This window comes from Apium graveolens, chromosome 2, assembly GCF_009905375.1.
Source record: "Apium graveolens cultivar Ventura chromosome 2, ASM990537v1, whole genome shotgun sequence".
Classification (NCBI taxonomy): Eukaryota; Viridiplantae; Streptophyta; class Magnoliopsida; order Apiales; family Apiaceae; genus Apium; species Apium graveolens.
This window is the reverse complement of record NC_133648.1, coordinates 263159339-263174828: the sequence shown is the minus strand read 5'-3', so window position 1 is coordinate 263174828 and position 15490 is coordinate 263159339. Positions and strand designations below refer to the sequence as shown.

Sequence of the window (15490 nt, the reverse complement as noted above, 5' to 3'; positions counted from 1 at the left end):
GATATCATGCAATCATCACATACTAAAGTATTAAACAATTAACTAAAGAATTCCATAATAAATCCGTTGCAACCCCATGATCACGATTAGCCCATAATAGAACTTATCGCCATCATGGGTTCATATGAAATCATGATAAACAAACACAAGAAAATAATAACTAAACTGATTATATTAAAACAGAGTACGTCACAAGAGTAAATAAGTCAAAGCAAGAAAACTAGCATCCAACGTTACAACGAAATAAGAATCACAAGAATATATGCTTCCTCTTCGTTGCTGTGTGCTAAATCGGTCTTCTTCCTTATCTCCTTCGCTTCTTGCAAAACACAATCTAAAACATAATCTCCTCTTAATACTCTGTGAAAAACGTCTCAAATCTACCTATATAATAGTCCCATAAAACTCAGATTACATAGAAGTTGGAAGCCAAACAGAAGTAGAAGTCTAAAATAATATATCTTTTTCCCCGACCCTGCGCGGCCGCTCAGCATTTCTGCGCGGGCGCGCAAGGCTGCTGCGCGGCCGCTCAGCATTGCTGCGCGGGCGCGCAGGACCCTACTGGAAAAATTCCAGGTTTGCTCCGTTTCTTCGCCGTAATCTGCCCGTTCTTTTCCTCTCTCAATGGTGAACACATGCCAAGGCTTATTCTTGACGATTCCTCCTTCGAAATGCAACTAATACCCTGAAATGCATAAACACTAGAAAAACGCATCAAATACACAAAATACTTGATTTCAAGACACCAATTTAAGCCATTTTAAGACGTTCTAAGTGGTATAAAATGCCACTTATCACACCCCCAAACTTAAATCGATGCTTGTCCTCAAGCGTCACAGACTCAAAACAAATAAAAAATATGCATGAATGCAATCTATATGAAAATGCAACGATCCCCCTTACTACAATTAACCAACCAAATTGTCACGTCTCAACGAATGCAGTTAGACACTAAAGATCAATAAACTCATGCAAACAGACATACAGCCAGAAACGTGGTGTGTGCAAATGCTTAACAGATATGCTTCGGAACTAGACCAATTACTATGACTAGACTATCCTCAAGGCAATCCTACGATTATACAAAGAATAAAAATTCTAGGCACAAAGTGATATACAACACTACAAGAACTCTGGAGCTTACTACGGAATCATGCTTTTTATTTACAACTCAAATGCTTATTTGACCGTGCAATGAGTGAGGTCCACAAAAGACTTATACAATGGTATCCATGTAACGAGCGTTAGGTTAGCGGATCCCAGACTCTAAAAACCTTAGGTCACTAGGCACAAAGTCCCCTAAGAACTTAATAACTCGAATACCAAAGAGCCCACTCTTGATCAATTATGCAAATTTTTTTTTTTTCTCTGAGCAAGTGCGTTTCGCTCCATCTTGCTCAACCCTAGACTACTCGCATAACATGCGAGCCGGCTACTAGCCATTTGACGCCTAGCCACAACTAGCAACAAATTCCATTTTTACTCCATTTTTTTTTCTTTTTCATGCCCTTACCACTAAGAACCTATTATCAAATTCTAAGCATAATAAATAGATTATCCTCGAAAATAATCAGATCATAACAACAATCTAGCCCTTAAGCATTCTCTAAGACTTAGTGAAAATACAAGTGCTTCTAGCATGCATATCAACCTACACAACTTAATATCACTTTAATGCTATCACTACACTCGCATCAATATCACAATTCAGTCGATAAATCATTGCAAAAGGGATCATGGTATATGCATGAGCTATATGATATGACAAATAAATAAAGCTATAAAAAAAACTCTATAGCAAAAATTATGCAACTATATGAACTAACTCTCATGAATATGCAGCTATATGACACACACAAAATATTCCTTAACTACCACCCCCAAACTTAAAATCTTCACTGTCCCCAGTGAAGGTAGTAGAAAGGAACACAGGGTATACCTACTCGGAGTCATCATCATCATCACCCTCAGTGGGTGGAGTATCAGGCGGCGGGTATGCAGAGTCCTCACCAAAAACTGGCCACTGGATATCAGCTCCAAGGCCTCGAAAAGCAGTCCCTAACGCAAGGGTGAGCTCCTGAGCAAACCTGCTCTGCGTCTCATACATTACATCCATCCACCGTGAAAGCCTCCTATACTGGGCATCACCCATCCCAGCACCCTCCTGAGCTCTCGAAGAACTAGCCTCACCACGCCCTGGCCTGGCCATAGTAGCACCTCGTGCTGGACGCCCTCCTGGAAGACGATAACCCAGCCCATGCTCCTCAGGCTCACTACCGGTCCACTCCTGCATCCCATTCAGAGTGCCAGAATCTATCGGAGCTGCTGGCAACTGCAACTGCTCATGAGCCGGCCAGTTCACTCCTACTGCTCGGCATAGCTTTGTAACCGTGGATGCATAAGGGATGTTCATATGCTTTGCTCCCCTCAAAAACTTCAGAATTCCTTGGTAGATAAACTCATCAAGGTCCACATAGTATTCCTCATTCAGAATTCCCCACAACAACTGTGCTCTCTCAACTGTGACCTCGTGTGCATGTGAAGAAGGAAAAATATTAGCACATATAAATGCATTCCATGCACGGGCATACCTGTTTATGGCGATCGCCGGAAAGTGACGATACGCATTATTGGCTGGACTGCGGTTCCAAACTGTGCCCGGTCGACAGAGAGTCGCACAAATCAAATCCAAGTCAAAATCCTCAGCAGTCTATTCATTCCAGTTCTCCTCCTCGGGCTTTCTCTCTCGCTGTCCAATCACACGGCGAATCGCCGCAGGATGATAATCAACCGTCAGCCCACGAACTACAGAAAACCCATTCTTTTCAGCCTTCGCGTTCGCGTAGAACTCGCGAACAACACTCATCGGTACTGCTTCGGGTGACTCACAAAAAGCTATCCACCCCTTCTCTGCAATCATGGGCAACAACTCACCATCCCTCCCTGATGGTAAAAACCCCCTCTCCTTCAGAATCGGCTTCCCCAACAGCCTAGTGTACTCCTCCTCCGCAGCTCTGTCAGTTAACCGAGGCCTTGCAGCAGTACCCCTTGATGAATCAGCAGTAGGAACTGTGCTGCTGCTGTCAATAGTGCGTGCTCTCTTGGGTGCCATTGATTTGTGAATAAAAGTGTGTAAGAACTGATTTTTGATGTTTATGAGAGGGTATAAGTGTAGGAAGTTGTGAGAGATATGTAGGATAGGTGTATGTATATATAGGGTGTGGAGTAGGTTAAATTAGATTAGGAGTGGGGTTGAGAGATAAAATCATGGGGTAATGGGAAAAGAATTCGTGGGTTTATGGGCTGTGATGGGTTTTTGTGTTTTTTTTTTTTTTTTTTGAACTGCAAAAAATTTTCTGGAACTCGACCCCTGCGCGGCCGCTCAGCATTTCTGCGCGGGCGCGCAGAGGGTCTCTGGAAATTTTTTTTCAGCCCCTGTTTTCTGATTTTTTTGTGTGTTTTTGGATAGGTTATTAACTTCTAAGGGTTCCTGTAACAACAATTCATGGGTTGCCTCCCACGCAGCGCTTCTTTTTCGTCATTAGCTTGACATTCCGTACCTTTCTCACGTAGTCAACAAAATGGCACTAACCACCTCTCGGTTTGCCATGTCCCTATAGTACTGTTTCAACCGCTGACCGTTAACCTTGAATGCTTGGTCCGAATCATTCTCAAAAATTTCCACTGCTCCATGTGGAAACACAGTTTTGACAATAAAAGGTCCAGACCACCTTGATTTCAACTTCCCAGGAAAAAGTCGGAGCCGAGAGTTGAATAACAGAACTTGTTGCCCTGGCACAAATAACTTAGGATGTAGCTTCCTATCGTGCCACCTCTTCACCTTTTCCTTATACATTTTGTTATTCTCGTACGCTTGAAGTCGAAATTCATCAAGTTCATTAAGCTGAAGCATTCTTTTCTTACCAGCTGCATCTAAATCCAGGTTCAATTTCTTCAATGCCCAATAGGCCTTATGCTCAAGCTCCGCCGGTAGATGACATCCCTTACCGTACACCAACTGAAACGGTGACATCCCAAGTGGAGTTTTGTATGCTGTTCTGTAAGCCCAAACAGCTTCATCGAGCTTTAAAGACCAATCCTTCCTTGATGGACAAACAACCTTCTCTAGAATGCGCTTTATCTCTCTGTTAGACACTTCCACTTGACCATTTGTTTGCGGATGATAGGCAGTAGCTACTCGATGATTCACATTATAACGCTGCATCATAGAAGTGAACTTACGGTTGCAAAAATGCGATCCTTCATCACTTATGATTACCCGAGGTGTTCCAAACCTTGTGAAAATTTGCTTATGAAGAAAATTTAGCACTGCCTTTGCATCATTTGTCGGTAAAGCTTTAACTTCGACCCATTTTGAGACATAATCGACTGCCAGCAAGATGTACTGATTATTGCAAGACGAGATAAAAGGCCCCATGAAATCGATTCCCCATACATCAAAGACCTCGACTTCAAGCATCACATTTAATGGCATCTCATCCTTCCTTGACAAATTTCCCACTCTTTGGCAACGATCACACCTTAAAATAAACTGATGAGCATCCTTGAACAAGGTAGGCCAGAAAAAACCTGCTTGCAGAATACGAGCTGCCGTCTTCTCACCTCCATAGTGTCCACCATAAACCATGGAATGGCAGTCTCGTAATATCCCCTCCGTCTCACAGAACGGGATACATCTCCTGATGATCTGGTCAGCTCCCTGTCTAAACAAATATGGTTCATCCCACATATACCACTTCATCTCATGCAGAAACTTCTTCTTTTGCACGGATGTCAAATTAGGAGGCATTATATTGCTGACAAGATAGTTTACAATATCTGCAAACCATGGTTCTTCCTCCTGAATTGCAAACAACTGCTCATCCGGAAAAGATTCATTGATTAACGTCCTATCTTGTGAAGTAGAATCGGGATTCTCCAACCTAGAGAGATGGTCAGCTACTTGATTCTCAGTACCTTTTCTATCTTTGATCTCTAACTCAAATTCTTGAAGTAAAAGCACCCAACGAATGAGTCTCAGCTTCGAATCCTTCTTAGAAACCAGATAGCGAATAGCTGCATGATCAGTGAATACTGTCACTTTCGTACCAAGCAGATAAGATCGAAATTTCTCAAAGCCAAAGACTATAGCCAAAAGCTCCTTCTCAGTAGTGGTGTAGTTCAATTGGGCCCCATTTAAAGTCTTACTCGCATAGTAGACCATATGGAAGAGATTTTTCTTGCGCTGTCCCAGAACTGCACCTACCGCATAATCACTCGCATCACACATCATCTCAAACGGTTCTGTCCAATCTGGTGCTGTAATAACTGGTGCCGTGATCAAACTCTCCTTGAGAGTCTCGAATGCTGCCAAACATTCATCATCAAATTTGAAAGGCACATCTTTCTCAAGTAAATTGCACAACGGCTTAGATATCTTTGAAAAGTCCTTGATGAATCGCCGATAAAAACCCGCATGACCGAGAAAACTACGGATTCCTTTCACCGAATTAGGTGGGGGAAGATTTTCAATGACTCCCACCTTGGCCTTGTCCACCTCCAGACCTTTGCTAGAGACCTTATGCCCAAGGATAATGCCTTCACGCACCATAAAATGACATTTCTCCCAATTAAGCACCAAATTAGTTTCCACGCATCTTTTGAGTACGGCGCGCAGATTATTCAAACATTCATCATATGAGTGTCCAAAGACGGAGAAGTCATCCATGAACACTTCGACGTTATTTCCAATCATGTCAGAGAATATAGCCATCATACATCTCTGAAAGGTGGCCGGGGCGCCACATAACCCAAACGAAACTCTACGAAAAGCAAATGTGCCAAATGGACAAGTGAAGGTAGTCTTTTCCTGATCCTCTGGTGCAATACAAATCTGATTATACCCGGAATAACCATCCAGAAGACAAAAATACTCATGTCCCGCCAATCTGTCAAACATTTGATCAATAAATGGAAGAGGGAAGTGATCCTTCCTTGTGGCTTTGTTCAATTTTCTATAATCCATGCATACTCTCCATCCTGTAACTGTTCGAGTAGGGATGAGCTCATTCTTTTCATTTGCGACCACAGTGATACCTCCTTTCTTAGGTACACATTGCACGGGGCTCACCCACGAGCTGTCAGAAATAGGATAAATGATGCCTGCATCTAGCCATTTCAGAATTTCTTTCTTCACCACCTCCTTCATGATCGGGTTCAGTCTTCGCTGCTGTTCCACAGTTGGCTTACTTCCTTCCTCTAGCAGAATTTTATGCATACAATATGAAGGACTTATCCCCTTGATGTCTGCTATGGTCCATCCTATAGCCGATTTGAATTCTCTCAAAATCCTTAAGAGCTTGTCTTCCTCACTACCTGAAAGGTCAGCTGAAATAATAACAGGTAACGTAGATGAATCACCTAAAAAAGCATACCTCAAGTGTTCAGGTAATGGTTTGAGCTCTAAGGTAGGCGCTTCCTCTATTGATGGTTTGAGCTTCCCTTCAGCGTTCTTGAGGTCAGAAGTACCAAGAGATTCAAATGGTATATCCAGCTTTCGCTTCCAGGGAGAAGCGTTCAGATATTGTAATTGCTCGTTGCTATCTTCATCATCACTGTCAAATTCCCCCACTAAGGCCTTTTCCAATGCATCAGACATTAGCATGTGATCGAGTTCCGAAGTAACCGCAGAATCAATCACATCGACTTTTAAGCACTCCTCATCTTCTGTAGGGAATTTCATTGCCTTGAATACGTTGAAGGTCACATCCTGATCTTGGACCCGCATAGTAAGTTCCCCTTTTTGCACATCTATCAAGGTACGACCAGTAGCCAAGAAAGGCCTCCCCAAGATTATGGGAATCTTCTTATCTTCCTCAAAATCCAGAATAACAAAATCTGCAGGAAAGAAGAGCTTATCCACCTTGACGAGCACATCCTCAACTATGCTCCTTGGGTAAGTAATGGAACGGTCAGCCAATTGTAGCGACATGTATGTGGGTTTTGGATCAGGCAGATCCAGCTTTTTAAAGATCAACAAGGGCATCAGATTAATGCTTGCTCCCAAATCACAAAGGCATTTGTCAAAAGTTAGATTGCCAATGGTGCAAGGAATGGTGAAGCTTCCTGGATCTTTCAGTTTTGGTGGTAACTTTTGTTGCAGAACCGCGCTGCATTCTTCCGTGAGAGCAACGGTTTCAAGGTCATCCAGTTTCACCTTCCTTGAAAGAATAGTCTTCATAAACTTCACATAACTAGGCATTTGTTCCAGAGCCTCAGCGAAAGGTATATTGATGTGAAGTTTCTTGAACACCTCCAGAAACTTCCCAAACTGTCTATCCAGCTTTTGTTGCTGCAATCTCTTAAGAAAAGGTGGTGGAGGATAGAGCTGTTTCTCCCCTGTATTAGCCTCAGGCAGAGTGTGTTCAACAGTAGTCTTCCTTGGTTCCGCCGCTTTCTCCTTTTGCTTAAATTCTTCATCTCTAACTTCAGCTTCGACTTCTTTTGCCTTTTCAGCATCAGCTACTTTTCCAGACCTTAAGGTAATAGCCTTGACTTGCTCTTTAGCTTCCTTCCTGCCTGGTACTTCCGTGTCACTGGGAAGAGTGCCAGGTTGACGATTGAGCACTGCATTGGCTAATTGACCGATTTGATTTTCTAAGGTCTTGATAGAAACCGCCTGAGTCTTGCACAACAGCTTAAGTTCCTCAAAATCAGCACTAGTAGGTGCAGCTGCACTTCCCTGTTGAGGATATGATTGCCTTGTAGCATACTGCTGTGGTTGCTGGAATCCAGGTGGGTTAAACTGTTTACTCACTCCTTGCTGATATGGTGGCTGAATAGCATTCTGATTATTCCCCCAGCTGAAATTTGGATGATTTCTGTTGTTAGGATGATAGGTCGCTGGCACAGGCTGCTGTTGTCGCTGATAATTATTCACATACTGAACAGATTCGTTGACAAGAGAACACTGATCCGTAGCATGAGAACCTGCATAAAGCTCACAAACCATAGCTATTTGATTAACTCCATACGTAGCCAAAGAATCAACCTTCATTGATAGCGCTTGGAGCTGGGCTGCAATAGCGGTGGCTGCATCAACTTCCAGAATACCTGCTACCTTGCCTGATGTCATCCTCTGAGTTGGGTTCTGATGCTCATTTGTAGCCATCGTCTCGATAAGATTGTACGCCTCAGTATAGCTTTTAGCCCATAAGGCGCCTCCAGCTGCTGCATCGAGCATGGGCCGAGATTGGGCCCCCAAACCATTATAAAAACCAGTAAATACCATCCAATCCGGCATTCCATGATGTGGACATTTTCTCAACATTTCCTTGTAGCGTTCCCAAGCCTCGCACATAGATTCTGTAGGTTGCTGCGCAAACTGAGTAAGAGCACTCCTCATAGCAGCAGCCTTTGCCATTGGATAAAACTTCACCAGAAACTTTTGCGCAAGATCTTGCCACGTAGTGATGGACCCAGCTGGTTCAGAATGTAACCAGTCTTTAGCCTTATCCCTCAGTGAGAATGGGAAGAGCCTCAACTTGATAGCCTCATCAGTCACGCCATTATACTTAAAAGTGCTGCAGATCTCGACAAAATTCCTTATGTGCATGTTGGGGTCTTCAGTTGCCGCTCCTCCAAAAGAAACAGAATTCTGCACCATCTGAATAGTGCCCGGCTTGATTTCAAAGGTGTTAGCTTGAATAGCCGGATGAAGGATGCTTGACTGAATGTCATCAATTTTAGGCCGAGAAAAATCCATAAGAGCTGGATCAGCTTGAACAATACGATCTCCCATGTTTACTGGTTCTTTCTGCTCAGTTCCTGAATCTGAATCCTCAAAATCTAACTTCTCAAGTGTATCAAGAACTTCGTCTTTCTCCTCAGCTGTATCTAAGGTCCTCTTGCGAGCACGAGAACGAGTTTGCATAAACACTTGCTAAAGTACCTGAAACACAACCGAAAAGAGTAATTAACTACTACGTCCTAATCACTGAGTCCTAATGACCAATGATGGTAAGTACATAAACTAAACAAATACGCCGAGTCCCCGGCAGCGGCGCCAAAAACTTGTTAGGGCGAAATCACGCACTAATATTCACGCAAGTATACGCGTTCGCAAGTAATATAGAATACTTTCTAGTTCGTTCCCACAGAGACTCAGACTAATTTATTATCTAATTTAACTCACTCACCAATGTATGACTACTTCTCAATGTTAAGATAATAACACTTAAAATTGTTGATTAAATATTAACTATAAATAACTACTTAATTAACCACTTAACTAACACTTCAATTTATCAATAATAAAACACTCATGAGATCACAACTTCATTATTACTTCCTTCTATAGCCATAGTTATTACCTTTAGCATGTGACAGTGATGATATTAATCGAATAACACGAAACTGATAAAAGCCAACTTTCATTGTACTAATACCATTCTACCAAACATGCACAATTAAGATAGAAGTTGAATAGTCATCAATTATGTTGAGTTCCTATATGTTTACAGAAATTGACAACACAACGATTTAAGCACAAGTTATCCCTTTTTGATTACATAGGGCAAATAAAACTGTTAGAGTTACCCACTAATCATGCACAACGTACATGAACCTATGCTAGCATGGCAAGTTCTAAATCTCAAGATCCACCGTCGCTTCACAAGAGATTAACACCCTATCTTATATGTTCGCGATGCACATAAGACGAATACGCACAACCAATACTAGATATCATGCAATCATCACATACTAAAGTATTAAACAATTAACTAAAGAATTCCATAATAAATCCGTTGCAACCCCATGATCACGATTAGCCCATAATAGAACTTATCGCCATCATGGGTTCATATGAAATCATGATAAACAAACACAAGAAAATAATAACTAAACTGATTATATTAAAACAGAGTACGTCACAAGAGTAAATAAGTCAAAGCAAGAAAACTAGCATCCAACGTTACAACGAAATAAGAATCACAAGAATATATGCTTCCTCTTCGTTGCTGTGTGCTAAATCGGTCTTCTTCCTTATCTCCTTCGCTTCTTACAAAACACAATCTAAAACATAATCTCCTCTTAATACTCTGTGAAAAACGTCTCAAATCTACCTATATAATAGTCCCATAAAACTCAGATTACATAGAAGTTGGAAGCCAAACAGAAGTAGAAGTCTAAAATAATATATCTTTTTCCCCGACCCTGCGCGGCCGCTCACCATTTCTGCGCGGGCGCGCAAGGCTGCTGCGCGGCCGCTCAGCATTGCTGCGCGGGCGCGCAGGACCCTACTGGAAAAATTCCAGGTTTGCTCCGTTTCTTCGCCGTAATCTGCCCGTTCTTTTCCTCTCTCAATGGTGAACACATGCCAAGGCTTATTCTTGACGATTCCTCCTTCGAAATGCAACTAATACCCTGAAATGCATAAACACTAGAAAAACGCATCAAATACACAAAATACTTGATTTCAAGACACCAATTTAAGCCATTTTAAGACGTTCTAAGTGGTATAAAATGCCACTTATCACAAACCAATAAGAGGAGTATTAATAATAAATTTACTTAACCTACTTTCTCGCATATTATCTATAACCTACACATATATCCTATAACCTATTTGGGCTGTCCAGGGACTCTAAACCGTAGCTTTGATACCAAAACCTGTCACGCCCCCAACTTAAACAGCAAATTAAATATAACTATTACAACATTTTAAAAAGAAGTAAACATAACCAACTACAAGATCTTACAGTTTAGGGTTTGGAACAACCCAACACTACCATCTATTACAACTGATTTTAAATAGCGAGTCCTCACACAAAACTACTATCTCTTATTCTACCTGAGCTCGAACATAAACATCAGCATCACAGGTCTTACGGGCAGTCTGCTTGAATCTAACCATAGCTGTTAGCTGTAATATCAGGGTAAAGCAAGGAGTGAGCCAAATGCTCAACAAGTACTAAACAGTACGATACAAAACATAAATCGAGATATACATTAAAGAATGACAATAGAAATACATAACCAATGATAACGAGAGATAAAACTATGGGTGATGGCATCATTTTTCTTGTATCAAAACAATTTTAAAATCATATCTTAATCAAAATCATTTTATGACGCTACGGATTACAGCCGGTGATTAGCCGTGAAGTAATCCCGAACCTCTCTGGGTTCTAAAACATTACTGGGATCCCTACGCAACTTTTAAGCCTAATATAAGTGTGAAAATGACTCGCGTCTCAGTCCAGATCCACTATTCAAAGAAAACATTTATCCTCCTTTGGGACTGAAAATCCACCTTTTATTTATTTCAAAAACTGATGCCGATTTATGACCAAAATCTCTTTTAACAGTAAACATTTTTATCAAGGGATTATAGATCAACTCGAAACACGGGAAATAAGGTGCTAAACCTCAAGGCCATGATCCATTAAACTTTACTCTATTAGGGTAACTGAAAGGATTTCATATATAAAACTTGGACAAGGAAGTTTAGTGAGGCTATTGGATATTATGAAGGGGTAGTGCCAAACTGGGCTTAAAGCAATAGTTTCTTGTCAAGGTGCAAGTGCTACATCATCAAGAAGATAAGCTTCATGAATACTAAGGGTGTTAAGGTATGAAGAATGATCTTCAACTCAGGATATATCATAATTGTTAAGCTTTAGGATAAGAAAGAGGGGTATCAATCAATGAGGAACCACTTGATAAAAATCTGGCTTTCAGGATTCAAGGTAAGGTTCTATAGGGGGTCAAGTGTCAGGATGAGATATTAATACTTTGGAATCATTAGCATGTTAATCAAGAGGATCAACCAAGTGTTATAACAACCCTTTATTCTATCATGGCATTCAAATTACTTTAATATACTATCATGATAAGACTACTTTGCAATACGTACTCGAGGGTTCATGGCATTTCTATATGATTCAAAGATGAACATAAGATATGTTGATTTAAATATATTAAAATGACTCAGGATAGTTACGTCAATATATATGAACTATTTGTTACACAATTGCAGTGAATACGAAGATAGGTTGAATCACTTGCCTTGAGAAAGGCTAGTCTGGTCTGACTGGTAGGAGTAACTGGAAGCTTCACTCGACCTTTATGGCAAGTTTACCCTCGTCTCGAGATCCTACATAAATAATAATAATCCTCATTATAATATATTCTCACCAACTAAACCTATTTACAACCCAAAATTAAACACGGATGGCACTTAGGCCTATATGCACTTAATTTATATTCACCTTATAAATATAATTGCACACACATAGCCACATATACTCACGTATCATATATTAATACCAAATAACACCATATACACCATAATTCAACACTAGGCTTGGATGATCTCGATCCCCCAACTTAAGTCACTTGGTCGCTAAACTAGACAAAGTCTTCTAATTTTGGCGTCCTAACTCGATGTGCCTTTACTAAACTATCCAAGACCTATTGACCCTCACTTGGGCCTTTTGTTCTACTGACCTTATACTATCTTACAACTATGGTGGTCAACCTAAATCTCACTCCTAAGTGTTCTAAAACTATGTGATAAGTGAAAGTGCTCACTGGTGTAAATTTCAGAATGACAACTATGGTTTCTTGAGTGCATTAGACACTCTTAAAATACAAGTTTTCCTTCAAAACTCTTACACAAGACTCTCCTGACCTTAGGGCATCTCCCAAACTTGATGTGGCTCAAGGGCCTGGCTTGGGCCTTCTTGGGCCTAAGCTTAAAGTCCAAGGTTCCCCTATTTTCCTGGGCAGAAAATGCCCTGACTTGAATTAACTTGTGACACATGGTTCTAACTCATATCCTATGAACTATGGCTGGAAACACTTCTCTGACACTACCTCTAACTAAGGCCCAACAGGGCCTAATGAGGGCCTACCCATGACATGGTCAAATCTCCCTATTTCTAAGTTGCAACAAAACTGTCCCCTGCTGGACAGATTTTGTGATTCTACTTGTGCACCTAACCAAACGACATGCAAACCTCCAAACAACTCCTAAAACCTTTTATATACTCCCAATAATAACTTCTGGTGGCTTGGGCCCCAAAGTGCACAACAAATGCTCATTCAAAACTTCCCCATAAACTAGTGCATCAAATCTGGAAAAAATGAAAACACCAACTAATCCCTTTCCACCTTAACTCCCACTTAAAAACCAAGCACCCAACTCTTTCCAAAGCAAACCTAGTGTCTTAATGTTCTAAAATAGTGTCTCAACAGAAGGGGAGATCATCCATGCCCAAAAATTAATAACATGCAACTAAAAATATGACATGCAACTCATGGAAAACACGTAACAAGATTTCGGCTAGGCATAAAGTTTTAAATGCTTGCAAAATCGACTTGCACCTATTACTCATCCTTAATAATCATGAAATATAACTTCTTTTAACTATTAATAAGAAATTTATCATGGAAACAATCTATTTTAAGCACACATATTTCGAATTTATAGATTTTTAAACATAACAACATGATTTCGAAAAGAGTAGCATGCAAAACATGGTTGATCATCATTTTAATGTCTTAAAACTAGCATGCATGGCTAAAAAAAAATATATAATGAAATTTCAGTAGCATGCAAAGGATTTTAAAGCATGATATCTCCATAAAACACTTAGTTAGCACATATACATAATATATCTCATAGAGAGCTCTTGAATTCACAAAAAATCAAGAGTTTCTCTTTGGAGATCACATAAGAACTACACATGCATCCATGGAACTTCAACTTCCAAGTCACAAAACACTTGGAAAGTATATAAGATGAATGTAGGTAGAAGATTTACACTTGGGAAGATGAAGAATGAATTGAAAAATGGAAGGGGGGTGGGGAATTTGGCCTTCGGCCGAGAACAAGGGTGGGAGGGGCGAGGAGAAAATTTTGTGGGGTGTTGGAGTGTGGAATGAGTGAAATGACTTCTCCCACTTAAACTTTTGTTTTATGCTTTTTGGTTGACAAATAATGAGTGGAAGTGAGAACTTACAAAAATGTCCTTTAGCTAAAGTTAGGCCATTTTGCACGCAAGGCTAATGTAGTAATTTGGTAATAATCAAATGAGTTAGTGGGGTTGGAAAAGTCTTATTTGCCATTTGAGAGAATAGAAGGGTGATTTGCATGCAAGGCCTCTTATGTAATTTGATAATTATAACAAATAAAATTTATAAAGATTTATTTTTATAAAATAAAATACAAGTTCAAAAATTATAAAATTTATACCATAAAATAACTTGGATTTTTAGAAATTTTATAAAATCACTTTTGAAATTTGTGAATAAAATAAATTTTAAAAGAAAATTTCTCCAAGGTTTAGAATATTTCTTATAAATCAAAAATAAAGGAAATAAATAAACTCTTGCTTTGAAAAATCATATACTACATAAAGCAAATTTAAAATGCAGAAATTTTTCATTCATACAAGGTACATCCCTTAAGTATATTCACTTACGGCTTTAATATCACACAAAATCCACAGATAATATTACATAATATGTTGGTCGTAACAAGCATGTTCCTTCAAAACCATTAGTAGTTAGGAAACCAACCACCTCATCTTCTCAAAAGGATGAGGTGAGTAAAAGGAAGAGAAAGGAGGTAACCTTAACTGTTTTGACTGAGAGTGGTGAGGACCAAACAGAACCTGAGTCACCATTGGTCAAGAGATCAAAGAAGAGTAAAAAATCTGAGATGACCACTCAAGCCACCTCTGTACCCTCCCAACATGATACAGTTATAAAAATAGGGACTAAAAAGACTCTAGATACATCCTCTCAACAGGGTGTGTCTATTGAAAAGAGCATTCACCCCAATGCACCTTGTACAGAATCTGCATAGCCTGTACCTGAAGCAATTCAAGTGTATGGTAGGAGAAATAAGGATGGTGCACACAGTGAAGGCACATCTTTTGAAGCTCCCTCATCCATTCAGTGGGAGCTGCCAACACTCACTTCTGAGCAACAACTTCCAATCTCAAAAATTTCTTCTTTACCTACAACACTTGAATTCATTTCTCAAGTGCAAGCTAAATCAAGTGACTTGGTTCAAGAAACCTTGCTCACCACCCAGACACTACAATCAAATTGTGAGAGACTACTAGCTGGGGTAGACCTTGATGACACTATCAAAGCTATGGGGGATTCATCAGTTTTTACTGAAGACCCTATGGAGATACTAAATGCACCTTCATGTGCAAATTAGTTTTCACAGACTTTTAGGTTTGAGGGCAGTACTCCTGGGGGGGAGCTATCTAAATCCTCTCCAATTCAATTGGAGGCTCCTCATGTAGGAACAACTCCCCTCAAAACCCTAGCAGAAATTGCTTTAGCAGTTGATGCTAGGAGTACAATTGCCAATGATCCTGCTATAGGGGAGGCAGGTTTATCACTTTCATATGACAGTGATTTGCAAGAAGCACAATGGTTTGAGGCTGGTGTACATGACAGTAACCCA

At 40.2% G+C, this 15490-nt stretch overlaps 1 non-coding gene across 1 annotated transcript; it reads left to right on the top strand.

Annotated features, from left to right (window-relative positions):
* The first annotated feature begins 8300 nt into the window (after positions 1-8300).
* On the top strand, positions 8301-8407 carry LOC141709573 (small nucleolar RNA R71). The gene has a single exon (XR_012570141.1). It is a non-coding gene; the product is annotated as a small nucleolar RNA R71 (small nucleolar RNA).
* The last annotated feature ends 7083 nt before the right edge of the window (positions 8408-15490 follow it).